We start from the raw sequence: 22545 nt of genomic DNA, 5'->3' as shown, positions 1-22545 counted from the left end.
GATATAATGTCCTGAAAATATCAGTTGAGTCTAACTGTTCTGTTGTGTCATTTAGGATCTCTGTTTCCTTACTGATTTTCTGTCTAGGGGATCTGTCCATTGATGTGAGTGGGGTGTTAAAGTCTCTTGCTATTGTTTTATTCCCATCACTTTATCCTTTTATGTCCTTAGTATCTGTTGCATATATTTGGGTCCTCCTATATTAGGGGCATATATATTGAGTACCATATCCTCTTCTTGAATGGATCTTTTTTATAATTAAATTATGTCCTTCTTTGTCTTTCTTTATGGCCTTTGTTTTAACATCTATTTTTGTCTGATATGAGTATTACAACTCCTGCTTACCTGGCTTGTCCATTCACATGAAATATCTTTTTCCATCCCCTCACTTTCAATTTATACGTGTCCTTTTCTCTATGGTGAGTCTCTCATAAGCAGCATATTGTAGGGTCTTCATTTTTATCCAATCTGCCACTCTGTGTCTTTTGATTGAACATTCAGTCTATTGACATTTCAGGCTAATTATTGATAAATATGTATTTACAACTATTTTATACCTTGTTTTCCAGTAGATTCTATTTTTCACCTTTTTTCTTTCTTTTTTGGGTTGGGTGATTTCCTTGTATTTTATGCTTTTGTCCTCTTCTTTTTAGGTTTTGTCAATGCATTTTTTGGTTTTGATTTGTGTTTGCCCTCTTCTTCAACCCCTTCCTGTGTCTGCTTGCTTTAACCTTACGGCATATAGGCTAAAATACATTCTAAAAAAAAAAAGAGTCTGTATTTTCTTACTTTCCCATATGTTATGATTTCGATGTTCTTTTTTTACATGTTTATCTTTTTGCTGTTCCTTGTGTTCATCATTGATTTTACAAATAGTTTTTTTTTCTTTTAGATCTGTATATTGGCTTATTTAAGTGATTATTTTCTAGATGTGATTTCCTCCATCCTATATCTTTTTAGTTCTTTCCTGTTTAGAGGGGACCTTTCAGTATTTCTTTCATGGTTATTTATTATTTCTGTATTCTTATATTTTTTGTTTGTTGGAGAAAATCTTTATTTCTCCTTCTATTTTAAATGATAATCCTGCTGGTTAGAATATTTTAGACTGCAAATTTTTCATGTTAGAACTTTGAAGTTATCCCCAAACTCTCTTCTGGTCTGTAGTATTTCTATAGAGAAATCAGCTAATAGACTTATTAGGGTTCCCTTATAATTAATTCTTTATTTTTCTCTTGCTGCCTTTAGAATCCCCTCCTTATTTTTAGCTTTTGCCTTTTTTATTATAATGTATCTTGGTGTGGGTTTGTTTGGGTCCTACTTGTTTGTGGATCTCTCGGCTACCCTTATCTTGATATCTTTTTCCTTTAGATTTGGAAAGTTTTCAGCCATAATTTCATCAAATATGTTTTCAATTCCATTTTCTTTTTCTTCACTTTCTGAAATCCCTGTTTATAGATTGGCCTGCTTTTTATTATCCCATAGATCTCTTATATTGCTTTCATATTTTTTCATTTGGTTTTCTTTCTGGTGTCCTGATTGGATGATTTACATTATTATTTCCTCTCAGTCACTTATTCATTCCTTTTTTTTTTTTTTTTTTGTCTTTTTACAGCCACACCCACAGCATATGGAGGTTTCCAGGCTAGGGGTCAAATCAGAGCTGTAGCTCTCAGCCTATACCACAGCCACAGCAGCACTAGATCTGAGCCACATCTGTGACCTGCATCACAGCTCATGGCAATGCCTGATTCTTGACCCACTAAGCAAAGCCAGGGATTAAACCCATGTCTTCATGATTACTGGTCAGGTTCATTAACTGCAGAGCCATGACAGGAACCCCTCTGTCTTATTGATTCTGCTCTTACATGCCTTTAACTCAGCTTGTGTCTCCTATGTTCTCCTAATTTTTCCTAATTTCCCAATTTTTCTTGACTCCTCTTCATATTTTTTAGCTCCATTCTAAAGTAATCTGAATTACTGCTCCTATCTGCCTTTAATTCCTTCAGTATTTACTCTGTCATCATTTTGAACTCAATCTGTTAGACTGCAGAAGTCTGTTTCATTTTTTGCTCCTTCAGGGAGATTGTCCTGTTCTTTTAACTGCGAATGGTTTCTGAGCTTCTCATTTTGCTTCCATTTTTCATATTCTTTCAATTTAGGGAAAACAATTCCTGCTTTCTTAGAGAGCTATATATATATATGTGAGAATGTCCATGGATTGCTTGTGAGGGTTTACTATTTTTGTTGTTATGAGGGCTGCTTTGGTTTTGATGCTTGCTGTTTATTCCCTGATAGTATGTAGATTGTTATCTCCGTCAGAGTATGTGTTCCAGCGTATGGCCTGTGCTTGCTTCCAGGGAGGCAGGGCTTATAGCCAGTGCCTGGTAGCTGGGCCTTTAACAGTGGTGAGGACCTGTGGGGAGGGTCCTAGGCAGTGGAAGTGACCCTCAGGGAGGTGTAGTAACTCCCAGAGCCTTCGGCAGCAGCAACAGCAGGGCATGTACATTCCCAGGGGAGTGAGAGTAACAGGTGGCTCTTGGTTGTAGTGCCCTCCTCTGTGGCAACCCCTGAGGCTGCAAGTGATACCTTTCACAGACCCCTAGTGGTGGCAGGCTGGGCCCACCTCTGGAGTCTGAGATGGCTACAGCAGCTTCCCCCGCCCCCCACACAGCCAGTGCAAGAGATGCCATGGCATCTGTGCACTCACACATGCACAGAGAAAGATGTGCATGTCCCACAATGGCAGTCCCATTCCTCCTCCTTTCGCCCTCCCCAACAATGGTGCCCTCCTTTATAGTGTGTGTGCCCAGGCCTCCTCCTGCACTCCCCGGGCTATGGTGCTCCACTCCCTAGCCCATGGCACCCAACTCCCTAGCCCCTTCTATTGTCTCTACACAGCCAACCCTAATCCTCTCCCTTAAACTGACCTCTGGAGCTGAGTCTCAGTGTCCAGCCCCACCCAGGCATCTCAGGCTGTAGTGTCTGGGGCCAGTGTTACCAGTGGTCTGTGCATCTGTTTTTCTGCTTTTCCCTTCTCAATCTGTCTGTTGTGTTTTTCCAAATACTTTGAGGTTCTCCCTCTGTCTCAGCTGATTTCCCCATTAGTTAGATGCCTCCCAAGGTGTGGGTTCCTTTCCTCCTTCATAGCTCCCTCTCAGGACTGCTGGTCCTGCCCAATTCCTTTTTCCCCCACTCCTTCTCTCTCTCTCTCTCCTTACCCCTCCTTTTATTGTACCCTTTTTTTTGAGGGTTTCTTGCCCTTTTTGGAGGTTTATGTTCTTCTGCCAGCATTCAGTAGATGTTCTGTGCCAATCATTCTATATGTAGGGTTTTTTTGTGTGTGTCTTTTTGCCTTTTCTTGAGCCACTCCTGCAGCATATGGAGATTCCCAGGCTAGGGGTTGAATCAGAGCTGTGGCCCCTGGCCTACACCAGAGCCACAGCAACGTGGGATCCGAGCCGTGTCTGCAACCTACACCACAGCTCACGGCAACGCCAGATCCTTAACCCACTGAGCAAGGCCAGGAACCCGCAACCTCGTGGCTTCTAGTTGGATTCGTTAACCACTGAGCCCTGACGGGAACTCTGTTTTTGTTGTTTTTTTTTGTGTTTGTGGGACAAAGTGACCACCAGGTCTTATGCCTTATTCCTCTACCATCTTGATCCCCTGGAAATATTTTCAATTTAGCTTTGGTGACACTGAGGCAGGCATATTTTAATATTTTATATATAAGTGAGAGTTTACTTCATTTGGATTTTTATCTTTTTTAGTAATATGATTATTAACATTTCAGTTAGGAGTCTTTCATTGACCATTCATTATACTCTATATTGCTATATATTAATTTTGAGGTGTTCTTTATAAGATAGTATTATTGGTATTACTATCATTTTGAAATGGATGATTCTACTATTCTGGTTTATTAGCGTATTCATACATAGTTCCCTTTGTAAAGGGAATCTAAATAGAGGGAGAAACTATTTATCTATGTGGGGAATTTCTGAAGCATGTATTACTAAAAAATTAATTCCCCATCTGAATAAATGATATTTGATTTTCATATTAGCATACTAGTTTGAACACCTGCACAAATCTACTCAAATGAAAATTAAAAAAAACCTTTCAGGTCCAAATTTTGCTTTTAGATTATAGGTGCTGATGGTCCTAGGATATACACTTATATTTGGAGGAAGCATTATGTTTAGGATGTGAAAAGATGTAATAGTAAATACTTTTATAAATAAAAAGTTTTCATGTATATTAGATTAAAATGTTAAGAGGGAAAGAAAACTAGCCCTTCTGACCAGGATGTATGTAACAAGCAAGTCACTGGTCAAATTAGTATACCGTCAAAAACACATTGACAACTCCCTAGCCCCTTTTGTTATTTCTATATGTAAGTGTTTGAATGTGTTTTAAAGAAAAGTTGATTGTTGAAGCTGATTGCTGCAGAGAATAAAACTCTAGTCAATGTTGTTTGTCTTTCCTTTGGAGAGAAGGGAAATAGAAACATGTGGGTTGTATGAGAATTTGGCTCTAAAGATAAGAATTTCTTCTTGCCTTATATGAGTATTGCTACTCCAGCTTTCATTTTATTTTTATTTGCATTGAATATCTTCTTAAATCTCCTCACCTTCAGTCTGTATGTGTCCCTATATCTGAAGTTGGTCTTTTGTAAGCATTTATGCAGGTATTATTTTTGTATTTATTCATCCAGTCTACATCTTTTGGTTGGATAAATGAATCTATTTACATTCAAATTAATTATTGTTATATATGTACTTATGTCATTTTCTTTTCTTTTGTCTTTTTGCCTTTTCTAGAGGCACTCCCATGGCATATGGAGATTCCCAGGCTAGGGGTCGAATCAGAGCTGTAGCGCCAGCCTACACCAGAGCCACGGCAATGCAGGATCCGAGCCGTGTCTGCGACCTACACCACAGCTCACGGCAATGTTGGATCCTTAACCCACTGAGCAAGGGCAGGGATCGAACCTGCAACCTCATGGTTCTTAGTCGGATTCGTTAACCACTGAGCCACAATAGGAACTCCTATGTCATTTTCTTAGTTGTTTTGGATTTGTTGATGTTGGACTGTTTTCTTCCCTTCCTCTTGTTCTCTTCTCTTTCTATCTGATGACTATCTTTGATGCATTTTGATTGCTTTTTCATTTTCATTTTCTTTCTTCTTTTTTTCTAATGTGTGTTTCTATTGCTCTTTTTTAGTTAGTGGTTCCCATGAGATTTTGATATAGAATTCTGTATATTTGCAGAATTATTTTAAGTTGCTCATTTCTTAATTTCAAATGCATTTTCAATATCCTACATTTGTACTTTCTTCTCACAGTTGCTGGCTTTAATAACGTATTTGTGTGTGCATGACTTCCTGCTTTTACTGTATATTTGCTTTTACATTACTGATTTTCTTATTTCTAGTTGTAGCTTTTTCTTTTCAACTTGTATAAGCATATTTAGCATTTGTTGTAAAGTTGGTTTGGCAGTGCTGAATTCTTTTAGCTTTTGTGTGCTTGTAAAGCTTTTGGTTTCTCCATCGTACCTGAGTGAGAGCCTTACTGGGTAGCATATTCTTGGTTCTGAGTTCCTCCCCTTCATTACCTTAAATATATCTTGCCACTCCCTTCTAGTCTGCAGAGTTTCTGCTAAAAAATCAGCTTTTTAAATGGGGGTTCCCTTGTACATTATTTGTTACTTTTTCCTTTTGCTTTTTATAGTTTTTCTTAATATTTATTTTTTTTTCATTTTGATCAGTATGTGTCTCACTGTGTTTCTCCTTGGGTTTATCCTATATGGGATTGTCTGTGATATCTTAACTTGAGGGAGTATTTCCTTTTCCATATTAGGGAATTTTTCAGCTATAAACAACTATTTTCTCTGGACCACCCTTTCTCTTCTTCTGGAATTCCTATGATGCAAATAATGGTAATGTTTTTCCAGATGCCCCTTAGACTGTCTCAATTATTTTTATTCTTTTGTCTTTATTCTTTTCTGTGGCATTGATTTCCACTACTCTGTCTTCCACTTCACTTATTTGCTCTTCTGCCTCTTTTATCCTCCATTATTTTTCATTTCAGATATTGTGCTATTCATCTTAGATTGCTTTTTCTTTAAATCTTCTTGCTCTTTATTAAACATTTCCTGTAACTTTTCTATTTGTGCCTCCATTCTTTTTCTGAGGTCTTGGATCATGTTTATTATTATCACTCTAAGTTCTTTTTCAGGTAGATTGCCTATCTCCTCTTCATTTAGTTGTTTTTGCCTTATCCCTTTGTCTGAAACATATTTCTTTGTTGTCTCATATTATCTCTGTTTCTGGTCTCCTTGACAGCAAGTGTGTAGATAACAGGTGACCAGTCCTGGAGTTATGGGGATAGTGGCAGCTCACATGTACCCAGAGCACATGATGAGACCAATGGTATTAAGCTACCTCCCCTGGAGCTAGGCATGGTTGCTAGGGATGTAGCCTGTAAGTGAGGTGGCAGTGTTTCATGGTTCATGGGACTGCTCCTCTAGCAGGGGAGAGAAGCATCTTCCCTGACCCGTCCTATTACCAGGCATCTCTCTGGATTGTTCCCTGTAGCTCGCCACATCAGCAGTTGTTCCTGCAGCCCTTCCCTTTGTCAGGTGGCTCATGGGATTGCTCTCTGTAGCTATGATGGAGGTGGTGGCTACTTCTCTCTTTACCAGGCAGCAGCTTCTCAGGCTATGTCTCCTGGAGCTGGAGCAGGCAGTGTCCTGACACCTGAGGGCACACACAGGGAACAAGGCTGTAGTAGTGGTTTCGCCCCTTTTTGCACCCCAAACAATGGAGCCTGGCCTCCATGCCTATCTGGGTTTCTTCAGCTTACACCCTCAAATGTGATTGCCCTAGACTCTAGTGACTCCAGGCTATTTCTTTTCTACCAACCCGTTTCTTCCTGCACAGCTAGTACCAGTTCTCTTCTTGAATCTTATCTCCAAAGCCTGAGTTTTAGTTCCCAGCCCCTGCCCGCACAATCAGATGGTCATTTGGGGCTGGGAAGTGCAGGATGGTAGCATTGACCATTTGTGCAAGACTATTTCTGTTTTAATTTCTTCAGACTGATTGCTGTGTTCTCCTCTGAGACTCTAAGTTTCTCCCCTGTCTTATCTGATCTCCATGCCAGAGGGTTAATTTCCCAGGGTGCAGAAAATTTTCTTCTCTTCTGCTCCCTTCTAGGGACAGAGGTCCCATCCTGCTTCCTTTCTCATTTTCTCTCTCTTTTCCTTTTTTTCTTCTTTCTTACCTCTACCCAACTATGTGAAGATTTTCTTGCTGTCTCAGAATCTTTAGGTCTTTTGCCAGTGTTTAGCAAATTTCCTGTGTGAATCATCCCATATATAGATGTGTTTTTGATGTAGTTGTTGGAATAGATGAGCTTCTTGTCCCACCACTCCACCATTTTAGGAATCCCCATAAGAGAGTTATTATAAATTATGTGATCATATATTTTATACCTAATTTTAGAAAAGAAGGCCACACTTTAGAAAGTACTAAATATTTATGCTTCTTGTGAAGTAAATAAATTCATGTTTTATAATATTATGAAGTGTTTTTTATGTAACTCATGGAAGTTGCCCTATATTTATATAATTACTCTAGGTATAGTGATGTTATGTGAAAAGATTTGAACCTCTGAATCACCTACCTTTCTCATACAGCAGTTTGTTGTCCTCCTTGCCCATCATAACAGGAGACTCACATGCACAGATATATCATTTCAGGAAAAGAAAAATAATTAACTACTCAGTTGGATTTGAAATGTTCATGTGTCCAGCTCTCTGAAGAACAAAGCTATACTTTCTAAGTATGCTTAGGACTAAGTTGGCCTAAAACAATGTTCCAAGTTAGCAGTCTGATCTTTAGTTCCCTTCTCCTTGGTTCTTCCTCTCTAGAAGAAAGAACAGTTCCTCTTCCAAAAGAGAAGGAACCTACAACCAAAAGTAATTATTAGGGTATTTCAAGAGAATAGTTATTTAAGAGAGCCAATAGTACATTATCTCAGTCCAGCTCTCTTTAAAATTCCTTTGTTCTTTCTGGCTAAAGATCCCTTCTAGTAAAAAAGCCTGATCATGTTGATTCTATTGACCATTCTTTTGTTTTTTTGTTTGAGGTGGTGGGAAGAGAAAGCCTTAAGGTCTTCCAAATAATAGTCCATGTATTCAGAACTTGTGAAAACCCATGGATAAAGTAAAATGTAAAGAAATTAAAGCCCATATTACATGCAGGAATCCAAAATTTTTGAATAGAGGATGGTATCCTAAAATATTAGAGTGGAAATAATGTCTACATGAAGGGAGATAACTGACCCAGTAATTAGCGAGTACCCATTATCTTCTAGAACGTCTGCTGGATTCTTTTCCTTCAGTGATTCTATTTACCAGACTGAACTCTCTTTACTGTAGAAAGAATTGAGGCTGCAAAAAGTAAACTTATTTCTAAGGTAATTCAGGTAGTGAATGATAGTGCTTGTATTTCAAGTCTAGTCTGTCTGAATCCAAAATCCATTGCTTTTTTGATATCTCACTCCCTTTCCAGGATGTCTACATTTGTTATTTCATCATAGAATTACATGGAAGAGACTGGAAAGATAACTCTTAAATGTCAAACCATTCTCCTATAAAGTCTTTTGCCACAGCTGTGGAAATAGGGCTTTAGGGTGTATGATAAAATGTGAACCATATCCATGTAAAATATATCTTGACTCTGTTCTTTTAATTTTTTTCCTGCTGAGCCCTAGTAGAAAATTAATGTCTATTCATTTTCTGTTGATATTCTCAGTGTCTTATTTATTGTAGGATTTTCTCATGTGAGTAAAATTTCTTTCAATTGAGAGGTATATTTTAATAGGGTTAGTTCCAAAAAGATTTTCTTTTTTAACATAACTCGAGTATGTATATGTTAAATTAGTTTGGCTGCTGCCAAAATGTGATTAGTTTTTAATGAGCGGTCTACAGATTTTCTTTTTGTTTTTAACTGAAATATTGATCCTCTCATTCTCTTTCTGAAAATTAGCAAAGCTCTTCTAATTTCTTTTGCATGTTGAGAGTTTGTTATGATTTGTATTCATTTTAGCACACTAAAATACAAAGCAAATCTGTTCATTTAATCTGCTGATGCCTGAACCACAGTCTCTGCAGCAAGAGATATCATGCCTTTATGTGTGCATGTGCTTGAGAGCAGTTGTTTGATTATAGTCCTTATTAATATAAATCAAAATCTACAAAGAAAGCCTCTTCTATTCCTATAATTCATATTTATATAAATAGAAAAGTAATGGGTTTTGAAAAAGGTCCAATAGGTTTGAGCTTCTAGAATTATCCCAGGAGTATAGACAGGAATGAAATATTTCAAGGTGTTTTGGAGTGGTTGTTGATAAAATATTTCCATGTTTGCTGAGTACCTCTGAGCTGGTAGATTCATACTAATAAAGGCAGAAGCCAGGAATAGTTATAATATGCTTAATTAACTCTAAGCTTATTTAATACCATGGTCCAGATGAACTCTAGATAGGGAGGCATAATACATATAGCTCATTAAAAAATAATTTGGAATTCTCTAATCTATATTTGCATAAAGTTCAGGTCCTTGTCCTGAAGGTATTAATTATTTTCTAATATTATTGTTGAATAATGGATGCCAATGAAAAATGGTAATTAGAAGAATACTGGCTAACATAATTCAGTTTCACATAACATACTCATGCCAGTTATACTGTGCAATTTCTTTGTCTTGAGGAAACACCCCTTTAGAAGAGTGTTTTAATGAAAAACGTGTATAAATGAGATCCTAGTTGAGAGCCATTGAAAAAATAAACAAAACCTATTTGTCTTTGTTTATATAAATTGGAAAACTACTTGCTAGAGCCTTTGGGTTTCCATAGGGAACAGTTTATTTTTTACTTTGATCATATTTTAGAACTCATTTTCTTAAGGGTAATATGTGTTATTTTGAGAAGATGTATGCAGAGAATTAAAAGAATCTGATTAACTCATATTTGATGAAATCTCATATGACATACTTCTGGAATTTTATGGTGAATTGCTAAGAGTGAACAATTCCAGAAAATCAGCATTCTAGCAAAGAAGCTATAATAGCATCCTAAATAAGAAGTGGCAACTTGAGCTGAATGTGCCATAGAAACTTCTTACTTCTAATTTTATACATGGTATTTTTAAAATTTTCTTTAGCTATTTCATGTGTATATATCAGATCTATTTTATATAAAGGCAAAGGTCGGTAGCTATATCCAATATTTTGGAATGTTTACAAACAAAATAGGAAAGATGGGAAAGTGGACAGGGAAGAGATTACAAAGAGTAGGAGTAGGAGTAGGAGTAGGGAAGCCAACATTAAAAAATTTTGACCTTCCCCCCATTCTAGGCACTGTGCTGTGTGCATAACCAGTTTTACCTGATTGCCTTGGGTGAAGAGTGTGCTTTGACCCTTTTGCTATCTGCCAGGATATGAAGAGCTGACTAAGCAGGTATGGCTTGCACTGTGTCATATTTCAAATATTCATCTACTCTCCACATTGCTGGGGATTTTATAGATTATATTTCTTAATTTATCCCTTGTTTTTAGATTATTTTTATGGAGAAAAAATAAAAACAAAAAATAGTATTTAAAAAATATTTTTGTCAATTTCTTATTATAGTACCTTCAGCTCCTCTCAAAGTTTTTCCAATTACTTTATTCCCCATATTTCTAAGGTGATATATACTACTAAAATAGTGGCTATATAGAATTTCAAAGGAACTTTAAAGGCTGCTAATTATTGCAATGGCCAGGCATTCCATATACCACTGCGCATATGCCAGTCCCAAACCCCTAATCCATTTCTTTCCCCATCTGCCCCTCGTGGTAACTGTAAGTTTGTTTTCAAAATCTGTAAATCTGTTTCTTTTCTGCACATATGTTCATTTGTATCCATTTTTCAGATTCCACATACAAGTGATATCATATTTTTCTTTCTCTCTCTTACTTCATTTAATATGATAATCTCTAGGTCTATCCATGTTGCTTCAAATGGCATTATTTTATTCTTTTTTATGGATAAATAATATTCCATTGTATATTTATATCACATCTTTCTTATCCATTCCCCCATTGATGGACTTTTAGGTTGCTTCTATGTCTTGTCCATTGTAAGTAATGCTGCAGTGAACACTGGGATGAATGTATTTTTTCAAATTATGATTTTCTCTAGATAGGTGCCCAAGAGTGGATTGCAGGATCATGTGGTAATTTCTATATTTAGTTTTTTTCTTTTTTTTTTTTCAAGGAACTTCTATACTGTTTTCCATAGTGTTTGTACCGATTTACATTCCCACCAACAGCGTAGGAGGGTAGTGTAGGTCACAAGTCACAAACACGGTTCAGATCTGGCATTGCTGTGGCTGTGGTGCAGGCTGACAGCTACAGCTCCAATTCGACCCCTAGCTTTGGAACCTCCATATGCCATGGGCAAAGCCCTAAAAAGCAAAAAAAAAAAATGAGAAGACTCATCTGTAAAGGCAAACATATAGTAAATGTAGGAAATCATCCACACACAAATATGATATTAAAACCAACAGTCATGAGAAGAGGATAGTACAGATGCAGGAAATGAATAATGGAAGTGCATTTGAAATTAAAAGACCAGCAGCTTAAAACAACCTCATGGTAACCACAAACCAAAAATCTGCAATAGATGCATACACACAAATAAAAAGCAATCCATACAAACCACTAAAGATTGTCAGCAAACCATAAGAGAAGAGAAGAAAAGAGGAAGGGAACAAAAAAATACCAAAAGAAACAAATCCAAAACAAATATCAACATGGCAATGAGAACATACTAATCAATAATTAACTTATATCTAAATGGACTAAATGCTTTAGCCAAAAGACATAGACTGGCTGTACAGATAGAAAAACAATACCCATATATGTGATGTATACAAGAGGCTCACTTGTAGGGACACGTACAGTCTGAGAGTTAGGGGAAGTAAACAGATTCTCCATGCAAATAGGAATCAAAAGAACGCTGGAATAGCAATACCCCTATCAGACAAAATAGATTTTAAAATAAATAATGTTACAAGAGACAAAGAATGACATTATGTAATGATCAAAGGATCATTCCAAGAAGAAGATATAACAATTGTAAATATATATGTGTCCAGTATAGAGTACCTCAGAAAATACGGGAATTGCTAACAGCCATAAAAGGAGGGGTCAACCATAACACAACAATAGTGGGGGACTTTAGCACCCCACTTACATCCATGGAAAGATTACCCAGACAGAAAGTCAATTAGAAAACACAGACCTTAAATGATACATTAATCCAGATGGACTTAATTGATGTTTATAGAACATCTCATCTGAAAGCATCTGAATACACATCCTTCTCTAGTGCACATGGAACATTCTCCAGTATAGATCACATTCTGTGATAGATCACTGCTCTCATGTGGCAAAACTAAAGTTATGGTTGATGCTAATAAATCTCCATTTGGTCATTCTGCCCTTTGCTTAGGGACAGAGAAGCCCTTTCTTGAATCTCTGTGTTGTACTTGGGTATGTGTGTCCAGGAGTAAAGCTTCTTCATGCTCCCAATATCCTATGGGGATTTTGGTGAAAATAGCTTTATTTTCTCTTGAAACCAATTTTTCTAGAATACAGATGTGAGACTAAGACTGGGCTGAAGAATAAATCACCTACCTGTTCTTAACTGCCTCCTCCTTCTAACTTGAAATATCATTCTCAAAGAATGAAATATCATTCTTACATACCTTCTACTGTTTTATTTTATTTTGTCTTTTTAGGACTGCGCCTGTGGCCTATGGAGGTTCCCAGGCTAGGGGGTCCATTCAGAGCTGTAGCCTCTGGTCTGTGCCACAGCCACAGCAACGTCAGATCCGAGTCGCATCAGTGACCTATGCCAGAGCTCATGGCAATGCTAGATCCTTAACCCACTGACCAAGGCCAGGGATCGAACCTGAGTCCTCATGGATGCTAGTGAGATTTGTTTTCTGCTGAGCCATGGTGGGGAGCCCCACCTTGCACTTTAGAATAAAGTATATTCTAGGTAGAGATGCCAATGCATAAATCCCTGGTGGGTTCAACTACTTCTCCAGGAAATTTCAGTAGCATCTGAATCTTTATTTGAACACAGTTTATGGCTAAGCTAAATACAAGTCCCTCCTTTCTCTCCTAATATCAAGTTCATGCATTATAAAGCTGATGAACCATACCAGATCCAGTAGTTTTCTGATAGTTCCATTTAACTAATGTTATTATTATCAAGAATTGGGGCTTGGTCTTGTAAAAATGGGCTACATGAATAAGTTCTTATAAAATTTCCTCAGTGCATTCTGTCTAGAGACATTTCACTTTAGCTTGGGACATTTCTGGCATTTTTCTTTTTTATTTTATTTTTTTTAATTTTAATTTTAATTTTTTTTTGTCTTTTTGCTATTTCTTGGGCCACTCCTGCGGCATATGGAGGTTCCCAGGCTAGGGGTCAAATTGGAGCTGTAGCCACCCACCTATACCAGAGCCACAGCAACGTGGGATCCGAGCCGCATCTGCAGCCTACACCACAGCTCACAGCAACGCCAGATCCTTAACCTGCTGAGCCAGGCCAGGGAGCGAACCCGCAACCTCATGGTTCTTTGTTGGGTTCGTTAACCACTGAGCCACGATGGGAACTCCATCTGGCATTTTTAGGTTAGGTAGAGGATACATACTCAACTTCTAGAGAGCAGTATAGGGTATAGACAGAGGAAGGTTTAGTCATTTGAGATTTAATACTGCAACAGGTTACAGGAAGATGCCTAAGTACTGAGACAGAGGTATAAAGAAAATATCTAAGGTCGAAGCTGTGTGTACTTAAAGTCATGTAGTAGGAAGCGAAGAGTTAGAGGTACTATTCTGACTAATATGAGGTTTTTTAGACAAGCACGAGGGTGGTTGTCTGTAGAGCTCAGATAAGCAACTAATCAATATGGCAAAGGGTAGCTTATTAATAGTAACAAGTAGGATTTTTGCTGGACAGTGACACATGTGAGACTGTCAGGAGTGATGAACATGAGCCAATGCACATTGAGCTCAGTAGGAAGCTTCAGAGGAGGTGTCCTTGGCAGCAATTGAAAGAAGGTCTTTTATCTGGAGAATTGAAGGCAATTTTCATTTGTTTGTTTGTTTCTTGTTTTTCTTCTTCCCAAACACAAGTTTACCTGATGATAGTATTATATAGACCTTTAAAGAAAACATAAAATTTTATGAACTTTGAGGGAAAAGACAAATCACCTTTAGGTTTAGCACATGCATTTTCTACACCCAGAGATCAAATTTAGGAATATAATAATCAAAATATATTTACCAAATGGAGCTTTTAGATGCTGGAGTGACCAGAATGGAAATTTCTTCTACCATGAAGGAAAACATGAGGTATACAGTAATATTATTGCAGGTAAAAAAGTAAACCTCATTGTATAGGTTGCATCCTCTAGTCTGCATTTACCCCCAAAGAAGAAATATACCCCTACATTTTGTATAATGTGTTGGCACTTGGGATATCTCAGATATTTCTTGGAAAATGAAATAATCTATATAAAATATCCACTGTATTCTTAGTATTGTGCTGACAGCATAGGAATAGAGAATATGTAGAAGATATTTTGTAAAATGTATCTGGAGACTTGCAGATTCTATTATTCAAAGATTTCCAGAACCATATCTCTCATCCTGTGTAGTTTTCTGCAGTGTGACTTTAACATTTTATCATAAAGATATGGAGTCTATTTCTTTTATTTTTGTTAATGTTTTCTGTAGTTTAGTTCTTTATTTCTTGAATCTGAGAAGGCACCATTACTGCTTGGCCAGTATTATGTGGGGAAACTGATGCTGTGCGTAGTTGGTGGTCAATGGGTAACTGTTTAACCTTGTAGAAGGATGATTCTGGGAAAAGTAAAAAAAAAAATCTCTTCTTTGAACATTCTAGATTCTGTGATTGGGGGTTTTCAAAGCAGGAAATATCAACTGGTTAAAGTCTGAGAGTGAGAAAAATATTTTTGGGAGAGGTCATCTTATTTCATTTGTGTCTTAATTTGAACATTGCTTTTTTACGTTTAGTGGTTTAATATACTTATTTTGATTTACATTAATGAACTAAGAGGATGCTAGCATACCTAAGAGAGATTATTTTAAGAAATCACAATTTTCTGGTAGACTAAATTCTACTTGGGTATATTAGAGTTAACAGTGTATTAACAGTAATATGAAAGTGATGACATAGGTGAATATGATCTGAAGGTTAAGAGCCAAGAGCTTTGATTCTAGTTAGATTCCAAAGAAATATAGACTTGTAAATTCTTCTCATCACAAACACATGTATCTTCTTTATGCTTTTCAACTGCATTATTAAGGTGCTTCTGGGTCATTTAAAAAAAAAATTTGAGTCTCCACTCATGATGTATATTCATTATAGGTTTATAAGAGAAGAAGGGAAGCCCATAAAACTACTTAAGTAACCAAGGATCCAGGCCTCAAGCAGTTCTTAGTGTGCCCCCAGAAATTTTAATTGTCCCATTAGTGACAAGGGTCCATTGTCTTCTTTTCTAGTCACTCTATTGTTCCATACATTTTTCTGCTTTAATTTATGGCCATTTCCTGCTTTCTTATTTTTAGCTCCTGGCCTGTGTTTTTCTCATGGTATTACTTATTTATTTCCTTGAGTCTTGTAAATTCCTTTACTCTCTGGTCCTTCTCTAATTGGTTAGATAGTCACTGCCATTTTTTATGTCACCTTAATAAGTTCAGCATAATCAAGTCAAGATACCATCTACTCTGCTGGCCAGCTTCTGACAGCTTCATTCAATAGGAAACAGTGGGTATGGACAAAACTCTGGGTCATGATCAGCTATCTAGAACTTCACTATGCAGTTCTTTTAAAATTATTCTCAGCAGGTATATTCTGACCTTAAAGTATGCTAATGGAGTATCTATTATGTGGTGGGAAAGTTAGACAGGAACATGACCCTTCAAAGAAGTGAAACTCTTAAGCCACAAATTCAGCTTTCTTTTGCTTTGCTTAATCTGGCCATTCTTACAAGGAGGCACTGAATGGTATATGAATGTATAGCATTTAAATGAATGTGCACATTATGTTGAAGTCAATAAATATTTAATAGAGCATACTGTATCCATATATTTATTTTAAATCTCTTGCCTCCTTATGTATATTTTCTTGTTGCTAACAATATAATTCAGAGATCAAAAGGATTATCTCTGAGGGTAGAATAAAATTTTTAATTATTGGCAAACTCTTTAAGGCAAGAATATTCTTATTTTAGCACATGACTCATGTGTTATAAACTGTGCATTTGCAAGAATCAGGCCACATCAGGGTAAAGGTGACATTCTTTTTTTTTTTTTTTTTCTTCAAGTATAAGAAAATGAAGGAAAACACCAACATTTCCATGCTGTCACTATTGACAAATTCAATACCATCTTGACGGCTGGCTCTGGCAGTTACTCAGTTAGAACTGGCTAACCAATATCCTTTTATACATCTGGGAAGAGCTCTAAGAAGAAATTAGTGATGAAAAAGGAATGAATGTGCCAGTGGAAAAGACAGGAAAGCAGGAGTTGCAATACTCATATCAGACAAAATAGACTTTAAAATGAAGGTCTTAAAGAAAGACAAAGAAGGAGACTATTTATTGGTAAAATAATCCATTCAAGAAGAGGATATTACAATCATCAATATATATGCCCTTAATATAGAAGCACCCAGATACCTACAATAAGTACTAACAGACATAAAAGGAGAAATTGATGGGAATACAATCATAGTAGGAGACTTTAACACCCCACTCACATCAATGGACACATCCTCTAGATAGGAAATCAATAAGGCAACATAGATCCTAAATGACACAGTAGAAAAGTTAGACTTAATTGACATTTTTAGGACATTACATCCAAAAAAATCAGAATATACATTCTTCTCAAGTGCACATGGAACATTGTAAAGGATCGATCACACACTGAGGCACAAAACTAACCTCAACAAATTTAAGTGTATAGCAATTATTTCAAGTATCTTCTCTGACCACAATGGCATGAAAATAGAAATCAACCACAGGAAAAGAAATGAGAAAAATCCTACTACATGGAGACTAAACAACATTCTACTAAAAAACCAATGGGTCAATGAGGAAATCAAGAAGGAAATTAAAAAATACCTCAAGACAAATGATAAGACACAATCACTCAAAATCTATGAGATGCCTCAAAAGCAGTGCTTAGAAGGAAATTCATAGCAATATAGGTCTTCCTCCAAAGAATAAAAATCTCACATCATCAATTTAACCCACCACCTAAACGAATTAGAAAAAGAAGAACAAATGAAAACTAAAGTCAGCAGAACGAAGGAAGTCATAAAGATCAGAGAGGAAGTCAATAAACTAGAGATTCAAAAAACAATAGAAAAATATTAATAAAACCAAGAGCTGGTTCTTTGAAAAGGTAAATAAAAATGACAAATGTCTGGCCAGACTCACCAAGAAGAGGAGAGAGAAAACACAAACAAAATAAGAAATGAAAAAGGAGGAGTTCCCGTTGCGGTGCAGTGGGAACGAATACAACTAGCAACTATGACGTTGTGGGTTCAATCCCTGGCCTCGCTCAGTGGGTTAAGGATCCGGCATTGCCATGAGCAGTGGTATAGGTCACAGACATGGCTCGGATCCCATGTTGCTGTGGCTGTGGTGTAGGCTGGTGGCTACAACTTCGATTGGACCCCTAGCCTGGGAACCTCCATATGCTGCAAGTGTGGCCCTGAAAAGCCAAAAAAAAAAAAAAAAAGGGAAAAGGAGAAATCAAAAGGACACTGCAGAAATACAAAAAATCATAAGAGAATACTGTGAACCATTGTATGCCAACAAATTTGACAACCTAGAAGAAATGGACAACTTTCTAGAGACTTATAGCCTACCGAAACTGAATCAAGAAGAAATACATCAACTGAACAGACTGATCACTAGAAATGAAAGTGAAGGTGTCTCATTTTATGTTATTGCCTCCTTTGTAAAAGATTAATTGACCTTAGGTGTCTGGGTTTATTTCTGCATTTTCTATTCTGTTCCATTGGTCTGAATGTCTGTTTCGGTGCCAGTACCACAATGTCTTGATTGCTGTGGCTTTGTAACATTGCCTGAAGTCTGGGAGAGTTATGCCTCCTGTTTGGTTTTTGTTCCTCAGAATTGCCAAAGCAATTCTGGGTCTTTTGTGGTTCCATATAAATTTTGGGATTGTTTGTTCTAGTTCTGTGAAAAATGTCATGGGAAATTTGATAGGGATTGCATCGAATCTGTGGATTGCTTGGAGTAGTATAACCATTTTACAATGTTAATATTTCCAACCCAAGAGCATGGAACGTCTTTCCATTTCTTTACATCTTCTTTAATTTCCTTGATTAATGTTTTATAGTTCTCAGCACATAAGTCTTTTACCTCCTTGGTCAGGTGTATACCCAGGTATTTGAATATAAAATGGGAAAAAGTCTTTTCAGCAAGAATTTCTGGGACACCTGGACAGCTACATGCAAATCAGTGAAACTTGAACACACCATCACAAAAATAAACTCAAAATGGCTGAAAGACTTAAATATAAGACAAGACACCATAAAACGCCCGGAAGAGAACATAGGCAAAACATTCTGTGACATCAACCTTACAAATGTTTTCTCAGGTCAGTCTCCCAAAGGAACAGAAATCAAAGCAAAAATAAACCAATGGGACCTAGTCAAACTGAGAAGCTTTTGCACAGCAAAGGAAACCAAAAATAAAACAAAAAGACAACTTACAGAACGGGAGAAAATAGTTTCAATTGATGCAACTGACAAAGGCCTAATCTCTAAAATATACAAGTAACTTATACAACCCAATAGCAAAAAAGCCAACAACCCAATTAAAGAATGGGCAAAAGACATAAACAGACATTTCTCCAGGGCAGATATGCAGATGGCTAACAAGCACTTGACACATTGCTCAGTATCACTGATTATTGGAGAAATGCAAATCAAAACTACCATGCGATACCACCTCACACCAGTCAGAATGGCCATCATTAATAAGTTCACAAATAGCAAAGGCTGGAAAAGGTGTGGAGAAAAGGGAACCCTCCTACACTGTTGGTGTGAATGTAAATTGGTATAACCACTATGGAAAACAGTGTGGAGGTACCTTAGAAAACTATACTTAGAACTAACATATGACCCAGCAATCCCAATCTTGGGCATTTATCTGGACAAAACTTTCCTTGAAAAAGACACATGCACCTGCATGTTCATTGCAGCACAATAGCCAAGACATAGAAACAACCTAAATGTTCCTCAACAGAAGATTGGATTAAGAAGATGTGATATATATACACAATGGAATACTATTCAGCCATAAAAAAGAACAACATAATGCCATTTGTAGCAACATGAACAGAACTAGAGCCTCTTATACTGAGTGAAGTAAGTCAGAAAGAGACAAATACCATATAATATCACTTATATCTGGAATCTAATACATGCACAAAGGAAACTTTCCATAGAAAAGAAAATCATGGACTTGGAGAACAGACTTGTGGTTGCCAAGGGGGAGGTGGAGGGAGTCTGATTAATAGATGCAAAATCTTGCCTTTGGAATGGATATACAATGGGAAATATTTCTAGCCACTCATGATGGGGAATGATAATGTGATTAAAAAAGAATGTATATATGTATATAAGGTGACTGGATCACCTTGCTATAGCATAGAAAATTGACAGAACACTGTAAACCAGATATAATGGAAAAAATAAAAATCATTATAAATGAAAAAAAAAAAGGAATGGAGATCCTGCTGTGTAGCACTGAGAACTATGTCTAGATACAATGCAGCACAACAATGGGAAAAAAAATTATGTATACCTGTATGTGTAACTGGATCCCCATGCTATACAGTGGGGAAAAAAAAGAAAATATAATATAAAAAAATAAAAATAAAAAACTAAAATAGAGAGAGAGAGGACAAGATGGTGGAGGAGTAGGGGAACACGCTCGCCCTCTCCCACAAACACAACAAAAAAAGCACATCTACAGAATAAATGACTCGCACAGAATAGCAACCAATCACTGGCAGAGGAACCTAAACTCCAGTAACGGCAAGAAGTTTGTGACATGACTGGGCAGAATGGGAGAAAAGAGGAGAGTGAGAGAAGGTGAATCCGAGCGGGACGGGTGCTCCCGAAAGGGAACTGCAGAGGAGAAAGGGATCCTGCACCCTGGAAAGTCACCTACACGGGGGAAAGATCAAACGAACCGGAGGAATCTCCAGATGCAGAGAAGAGTGTAGCAGTAAGTTGGAGTACGGAAAAGCCGATCAAGAACCCAATGGACCATCTGAACTACGGGCACAGTCATCAAAAATTGAGATGCCTGGGTGGGGGCTGGGCACCAAATCCTCGGCTCCAGAGGTTAGTCCCCGTGAAAGGGCCGGGGGATGCCTGGGTGGGGGCTGGGCACCGAGACCTCGCCTCCGAAGGTTAGTCCCCAAGAAAGGGCTGGGGGACGCCTGGGTGGGGGCTGGGCACCGAGACCTCGCCTCCGAAGGTTAGTCCCTAAGAAAGGGCCGGGGAATGCCTGGGTGGGGGCTGGGAACCGAGACCTCGGCTCCAGAGGTTAGTCCCTGAGAACGGGCTGGTGGGGCGGGGTGGAGCGGAAACTGCTTGGGAGGTCTAGAAACCATTTGACGGGGCAGAGACTGCCTGGGAGACTAGAAAACAAAGCTGTCGCAGAGGAAGGGAGCAATACTCTAGGGGCGGGGAAGTGGAAAGCGGCATCAGAGGGAACCTGGGAGAAGAGCCTGGTCTGCGCCCGTGCTGGGGAGGGGAGAAAAGAAGGGGTGGGTCCCCATAGAATACCCACCACGCCACAACAAGCTTACAGGCCTGCTAGCTAGCTGAAAGCTGTGCTTCCCAGTGCATCCCCTCCCCCCACCCCCGCCACCCCCTATGCTCTCGCCGGACCTGAGGCTGCCTGCCATCCAGGAGGGCTGGCCTCAACAATTGCCTGAAGCCTACCACCGCAGGGGCTGTCCCTGCACAGGCCTGCTAGCCCTTTGGAGGGGCCTCACCCCCGCAGAGCAGCACCAAACACCACCAGCCCCCTAGAAAAGGCCTGCAGCCCAGAAAAGCTAGAACAAGCCTAGCCAGGCCGTGAATAGATCTGCCTAATTCTCGGACGGTTTTTCTGAGTTGGGCTGCACTGGGGAGGAGCCTCTTGGGTTTCCAGCGGCCCTGCTACCCGCCCAAGCCCCCAGGGGGTGCCCCACTCCCATGGAATAGCTGCTCAGCACCACCAGCCCCCTGGAGGAGCCCCTGCAGCCCAGAAAAGCTGCAACAAACTTGGCCAGACTGTGAAAAGATTCGCCTACATTCTCAGGCCGTCCTTCTGAGTTGGGCTGCCCTAGGGAAGAGCATCTTGGGTTCTCAGTGACCCAGATAGCTTCTCCAGCCCCAAGGGGCTGCTGCACTCCTGAGGAACAGCTGCCCAACACCGCCAACCCTCTGCAAGAACCCCACAGCCTTAAAACACCAGAGCAAGCTCTGCATGACCAAGTGAAATCTGCTACCATCGTGGTGTGGACCTCCCAGTCCTGTCTGCCCTCAGGAAGCCCTCCTTTGCTTCAAAGAAACACTGGTAGCCCCATCAACACTCCAGAAAAGCCACACTGCCTCAAAAAAGATTGACCAACTACTCCAGCCCTCAGGAAATATTCCACGGCAGTGACAAGGCAAACACTGCCCGATAACAGAGAGTACAACTCCCTCAGGAGAAAGAAAACAACAAGCAAGATGAAGAAGCTGAGAAACCACCCCCAGTCAAACCAACAGGAGAACTCACCTAAAACAGTCAACAATGAAACAGATCTCTGCAGTCTGACAGACCTGGAGTTCAAAAGAGAACTAGTGAAAATACTGAAGGAATTAAGAGAATATATGAACAGTAATGCAGATACCCTCAGAAAGGAACTAGAAAATATAAGGAGGAGGCAGGAAAAACTAGAACATTCATTTGCAGAGATGCAAACTGAACTAAGGGCAGTAAAAACCAGAATGAATAATGCAGAAGAATGAATCAGTGATACGGAAGATAGAATAATGGAAATCACCAAATCAGGTTAGCAGATAGAAAACCGAATCAAAAAACTGGAAAGCAATATAAGAGACCTATGGGATAATATAAAGCGGGCCAATCTACACATAATAGGAATTCCAGAAGGAGTAGAAAAAGATAAGGGGATGGAAAATATATTTGAAGAAATTATCACTGGAAACTCCCCAAATCTAAAGGATACTGAGTTCAAGATACAGGAAGCACAGAGGGCCCCAAACAAACTGAACCCAAACAGACCCACACCAAGACACATCATAATAAAAATGGCAAAAGTTAGTGATAAAGAGAGGATCCTAAAGGCAGCAAG

General features: G+C 38.5%; 1 protein-coding gene across 10 annotated transcripts in view; it reads left to right on the top strand.

Moving 5' to 3' along the window:
* LOC106504458 (uncharacterized) overlaps window positions 1–22545 on the top strand; it is a 1793907-nt gene that overhangs the window by 170493 nt on the left and 1600869 nt on the right. For 4 of the 10 annotated variants that reach the window (XR_014810741.1, XR_014810749.1, XR_014810748.1 and 1 more), the window contains exon 3: window positions 10420–10522. The exons of the other annotated variants lie outside the window; for them this stretch is intronic. The gene's annotated coding sequence lies outside the window, so the exon portion shown is untranslated. The remainder of the gene's footprint in view (window positions 1–10419; window positions 10523–22545) is intronic. 10 annotated transcript variants of the gene reach the window in all.

Source organism: Sus scrofa, chromosome 7 (genome assembly GCF_054392235.1).
Source record: "Sus scrofa isolate SSC_HxYL_T2T_F1_AM1 chromosome 7, Sscrofa_HxYL_maternal_Yorkshire_Landrace_v2.0, whole genome shotgun sequence".
Lineage (NCBI taxonomy): Eukaryota > Metazoa > Chordata > Mammalia > Artiodactyla > Suidae > Sus > Sus scrofa.
The sequence above is the reverse complement of the archived record's forward strand: the minus strand, read 5'-3'. Positions and strand labels throughout refer to the sequence as shown.